General features: G+C 31.0%; 1 long non-coding RNA gene across 2 annotated transcripts; it reads right to left on the bottom strand.

Moving 5' to 3' along the window:
• Positions 1 to 277: 277 nt before the first annotated feature.
• LOC141616189 (uncharacterized) lies at positions 278 to 2,204 on the bottom strand. 2 transcript variants are annotated; one of them, XR_012530647.1, is made up of 3 exons: positions 2,082 to 2,204; positions 1,672 to 1,967; positions 278 to 673 (listed from the first exon to the last, which is right to left on the bottom strand). It is a non-coding gene; the product is annotated as an uncharacterized LOC141616189 (long non-coding RNA). The 2 variants fall into 2 exon arrangements; XR_012530598.1 differs by having other exon boundaries at positions 278 to 1,704; positions 1,850 to 1,967; positions 2,082 to 2,191.
• Positions 2,205 to 6,118: the final 3,914 nt, after the last annotated feature.

The following is a 6,118-nucleotide window of genomic DNA, read 5'->3' as shown; positions in this document are numbered from 1 at the left end:
TATCTAAGTTTGAACAATGGAACAAGTTATAGCTGATCTTTATTTCTTCGTCTATGTGGGAGTCGAACCCACATCTTATGTCGTAGCACAATGCTCTCCCATTTTTGAGCTAATAGACTTCATAGTGTATATAAAGAATTTGGAATGACAACAATTTCACATATGGTACAAACCATAAACAGGACCAAATCTAATGAAATTTGAAGCTATTTTCCATCCTATCAGCAGCAACAACACAACACTGTAATTTATAATTTTGGCACCAATTGTAGTTTGGTTAAATGTGTTTTGCTAGTATCTTTGATAAGGTAATCACAATAAAGGTTCATCAGACCACCTACAAAACGAACATTGCTTTTATTTGGTTCCAATAACTCCAAAGCGAGATGAAGCATACAAAATACAGACAAATACCGATAAAATCTTACAAGTTACAATACAAATAAGAACCAGTCATATCCATATTCATTTCTTCCAAATAACATTTCTTACATGTAGTAGTCTACTCCTGCTCTTATGCTATGCTTCATTCGCTAGTGAAGAAAGAGACGCCGACATAAGAAGACGTCAGCTACCGATACATGGATTAAACCATCAATGTAACATGTAGCGGTCCATAGCACAGCCGAAGCTTGGCCAAATCATAAGTAGCATAAACAACAGTGACTCGTTCCTTGTAAAACCCAATTAAGCAACAAAAAGCGCATGAATAAGAGCTGAACAAAGGATGTTGTAAGTCAGTGAGAACAAGTTGGTCAAGGATAATTATCGTTGAACTAGTATAAAAAAAGTGAGATTATAAAAAATATTGTGCAAGAGATTTACCCAATTATCTCACCAATTGCATAATCAATTATTTGGAATCAATTATTGGGAGCATTTTGCTTACTTGCCAAGCATTTGGAAACATAGTAGTATAGCTAGAGTAACAAAATAAGTCATAAAAATAACACACTTGTACCACAATTACAACCACCACAAGAATAATGATAATAATAATAATACAATTATACTACTATAGTAACAAAGCTAAACCATTATTATAACACACATATATTATTAGAGTAACAGAACACCATTCTTCCATTATCGCAATTCGTTATTGAGTAACACACTTATATCGTTACAATAACACACTTAACTATTTGAGTAACACAACTACATCATTGTTCCACTATAGCTATAATTGTAACACAAGTACGCCAACCGTAACAGAAGTACACCATTGCAGTAACACAGTTACAACATTAAAACCCGATTCGGAGAAGCACTAAACCATTATAGAAACACAATCAAACCATTATTGTAACAAGATTAAACTGTCGTTGTAACATGACTAAGCCATTATTGTAACACAATAAATCCGTTACTATAACATGATGAAACCATTATAATAACATAGCTATAGCATTATTTTAACACAAACAATCCAACATGTGCACTTATAGTAACACACTTGTTTCATTAAAGTAACATCATTATATCGTTAGAATACACAGTTAACGCAGGTGTGTAGGAAACTAAAATTACAGACGGTATTGGAAAAAATGTTTAATATCATAGTAAACTATGTAGAACAATAATTAGCACCACAATAACTAAGTATTTAATTATAAATGCGATAAATTGATGAAACCTGATCAATTTGACCTTAGAATTGCAGAAAATTACCTAAGTTTTGAAAGGTTGATCGAATAATGTTCACTGCAAAGGTAAATCGCACAACAATTGATTAAAAATGATGCAGATTGATTGGGAAAACAATATGAGTTTCTCTATATCCAATCATCATACATATATGAGAATTTAAGTAGTGGATAAAATCAATGCAATGCTCAACAAACTATACCTAGAAAATACTTGTATTAAACAAGCAAAAAAAATGCAGATACAGATTATACCATCACAAGATTCACGATTTCGTCATCACTAGCATCAAATCGTTGATGAAGAGTATGACGAAATAACTGCAAAACCATTTAAAAACCCAAATTACAATGTAAATAGACAAAACGAAAAGAAAAAAACGAATTTGTGAGCAACAGATCAATTTAAATAGATGAATTAATTAAATTACTAACATTTGGAACTTGAATCATCAAGTGGGAGATGGAGTGCTCATGTGGTCTTCAAGATGACGACTAATTGAGAGAGAGAGAGAGAGAGAGAGAGGGGGATCATATGAGTTGGGTTATTGTTGGTGAGTTACCTATCTAAATCTGGACCATTGATGTAACATAAGATGGATGGCTGAGATTTAATGCAAAAATCACCTTATAAACCTAAACTTATTACTATTTCATTCATGTCTCCTGTAACATTTTCTCTCTCTCATCTCTCCAAAAAACCTAGAAAACTCTATGGCAATATTATCAAGTTCCACTTCTACTTCATCATTTTGAATAAGACAACATCAACATCCGCGAAGCTGCTACTATGATAATGTGAAGTGTCTTTCAGAATCTTCACAACAGACAGCCTTGAAACAACTATAATTTGATCAGCTAAACAGAACAATTGAATATATAACTAATGGCAAAGAGAGGCACATACCATAAGTTCCAGATAATCGCGCAAGAATAATAATGAGTAATCGAATCGATTCTTAGCCCGCCGGTCTATATCAGGATTCAGGTAGGACTCTCTCAAGTTGATTAGCATTACCTATACAATCAGTTTTCACAGATCTGGACTAACCACCATTTTCTTCCCTCATTAAGTGCATCAAATGTTAACATGCAATCATAAAAAACGTATAAATCACAAATTGTCATTATAACAGTAATTAGAAAAAGGAAAAAAAATCGAAAAAATTGACTTAATGATTACCTTTTCATTGCATGTACCCAATCTTCAGTTTTTCGAACCAATCTCCGGAAAAATCTCCTTCATCTTCATTTTTTTGCTACGAATCTACCAATTTTCGCAATTTTGATCTGAAAATTGCTTTTCTGTTAATTGAAATTTGTACTGAAATGTAAATCTGAAAAGAAGGAGGACGAAATGAAGATGGAGATGAAATGGAGATGAAATTTGTACTGAAATGTGAAGTGAAATGACGGTGATGGAGATGAAATGGCTGAAATGGAGATGAAGCTTTGTTGAAATGTGGATGAAATGGCGTTATTTGGTGAGGGAGATATGAGGAGAGAGGTAGAATAAGATAAGGTTTGTTCGTTTTTTTTTTTTTTTTTTTTAAAGTAAATTTAAATTAACTATACCTACTTTACGCAATAATTTGGTCTACTCGATTTTCAGTCTTTTCATTTTGTGAAAATTTCAGTTTTATTAATTTTACTTACGTCAATAATTTTTCATATCCTAAATATTTCAGTTCTAATTTATATAATTTTCTTACTTAAATCTTCGTTAAACGTTTCATTTTTACTATAGAATTATGGGTATTCCCCCCCTATTCACATTTTCATTTTTTTAGATTATTCTTTATTGTCAACAATATTTTAAAATGTCCTTATATATATTTATCGATTTTTATTTATAAAAATTTGTACATTTTCATAAAATTACATGATCGATTATCTAACAATTATAATATAACGTCTCCTTTAAAAAAAAAAGTATACAACCCCGTGAATTTTCACGGGTGTTACACTAGTTACTATTTCATTCATGTCTCCTGTAACATTTTCTCTCTCTCATCTCTCCAAAAAACCTAGAAAACTCTATGGCAATATTATCAAGTTCCACTTCTACTTCATCATTTTCTACTTCTACTTCATCAATTTCTTTCAACTACTCATATGCAATTCCATCCTTTTTGCGATTTAATCTTCAGTTTTGTGGTATGTTAATCTACACTAATTTTATTTTTTTTCGATTTATGACCTAATCTTCGTTTTTCGGTTGTTTATTCTCTTATGCTTATGTCATCATCGTTAAATTTCTTGTTCCATCAATTTTCAATAATTTCTAAGGTTTTGTGTTTGATAGTCTATTTCTACATTATTTTATGAATTTTCATGTTGTTTATAAGGTGTTTTGTCTACTTATGTTGCTTCAATTGTGTAGTTTTGTACGGATTAAACAATCTTCAACATTTATTATTCAAGCAATGAATATATATGTGTGAAATTACCTGAGTTATTGTATTATTCAAACTCAGTTCTTGTATTTTGTAGTTATTATTGTATTACTTTGACCGAGTTATTGTGTTATTCAAACTCAGTTATTGTATTTGTAGTTATTTCTTGTTTGCAGTGTAATCTGTTTCTAACAGTTATATATTGTATTATTTTAACCGAGTTATTGTATTATGTTTCAAACAGTTATATATTGTATTATTTTAACCGAGTTATTGTATTATTCAAATTCAGTTATTCTATTTTGTAGTTACTTCTTGCTTGCTATGTTAGAATATAGTTTGTTAATAATAATTATTGTATTTCTTTAATCGAGTTATTGTATTATTCAAACCTAGTTATTGTATTGTTTTAACTTAGTTATTTCAAATTAGAGTTGTTGTAAGATGGTGTCTTCCTATATAATCCGTTTAAGTTGGTTATAGTAATATTACATCTCAACCAATGTATTGTTTTAACTTAGTTATTTCGATTTGGAGTTATTATTATGGTCTATATAATGTGCTTATAGTTAGTTATAATAATATGCTTTATTTCTCTAAAATATGCAGTTATTTTATAGTGGTTTTACGATATTTCAATACGTATAGGTGGTTATTGTATATCAGTTGCATCTATCTATCTATATAAACTTATAAAACAAAAACCATTCCATGTAGACTATTACACGTGTCAGTCTAATATTTCACCATTTCCCTCCCATCTTAAACCCTAAACATTCTCTATGAATTCAGCCTCCCATTAAACACAAACCCCCCTTTCCTCACATTCATCATTTATCATGGTAACCAACTCCAACGATTATTAATCAATGACTCAGTTTTCTGAGTTTCAATCTCCATATTAGGAAGGATTTTGGGTAAACTATTTATTTCATTGATTTAAAAAGCTTGTCAATTTTTCATTCTTTGCATGTGAAATTTTACGGAATTCTCTTGAAAGGTATGTGATTATTTGTTAAACATTTCGATGCTCCGTTAATTTTTATGATTCTTATGCTTAATTAACTGATGCAGATATCCATTAATCTATGGTATGTTTGGCAGTCGTATTTGTTTATTTATTATTTATTACTCCCTTTGTTCCCAATAATTTATTTGCATTTTTTTCTTTGTGATGATTATTTTAATCAAAGGCAAACAAATAATTGGACGGAGGGAGCATATGAATTGCCTTGAATTAATTCATCATTTCAACTAATGGTTTGAGTTTTATGGGCTACCATAGTTCCAATATGGTTTCCCTTAACAGTATAGGAAGCACGAGTGGATGAAGTTCAACACTAAACTTTATGGTTATAGATTAATGTTTTTGATATGTTCAAGTATAAGGTAGTTTGTTTCCAATAGTAAATGCAAGTTGTATGCCTCTGTAACTAATTCATCATTATATGAGTACCTTCTTTTTGGAAATGCTTTTTCTGACAAAAACGATTCCCGTTGTTTAATGTTTCTTCTTCTAATAATCAGGGGATCCATCGGTGTGGGAATTTTTCCTGGGATGGTACGATCCAAACAACACGACGATCACAAATACGGGAATAAAGAAGGTAGTCTATGGACCCATGTTCTTTCATTTACCTAATATCAAATTTGAGTAACGCCTGATTGTTTAACAAAGAAGGCAGTCCATGTACCTTTGTTGCATGGTCTGGACACTAAAGGCTGAGATATTCATTAGATAAAAAGGCTACATCTCTCCATTTTTTATCAGCTCAAATATTGTACATAGGATGCAAAAGTATCTGATGTTGTATGCCACTGTTGTCGACTCAGTCGCCTCAAATTCAAACTTTAGAATTTTAAGATGATAGGAATGCGGACTACTTCGTCGTTAATAAAACAGGTCTAAATGAAGTTGGCTAAATTTGGTACATAAGTGAGTCGTCAACACTCTCAATTCCACAACTTAGATTAATGAGGTTGGGAAACAATCACACTAATAATGTTTCTGCATTATATTAACCTGCACTAATACTTAACTAGAGCCTAAAACACAAAGTTATCACGGCCTCCCAT

The sequence above is a fragment of the Silene latifolia genome, chromosome 1 (assembly GCF_048544455.1).
Source record: "Silene latifolia isolate original U9 population chromosome 1, ASM4854445v1, whole genome shotgun sequence".
Lineage (NCBI taxonomy): Eukaryota > Viridiplantae > Streptophyta > Magnoliopsida > Caryophyllales > Caryophyllaceae > Silene > Silene latifolia.
The sequence above is the reverse complement of the archived record's forward strand: the minus strand, read 5'-3'. Positions and strand labels throughout refer to the sequence as shown.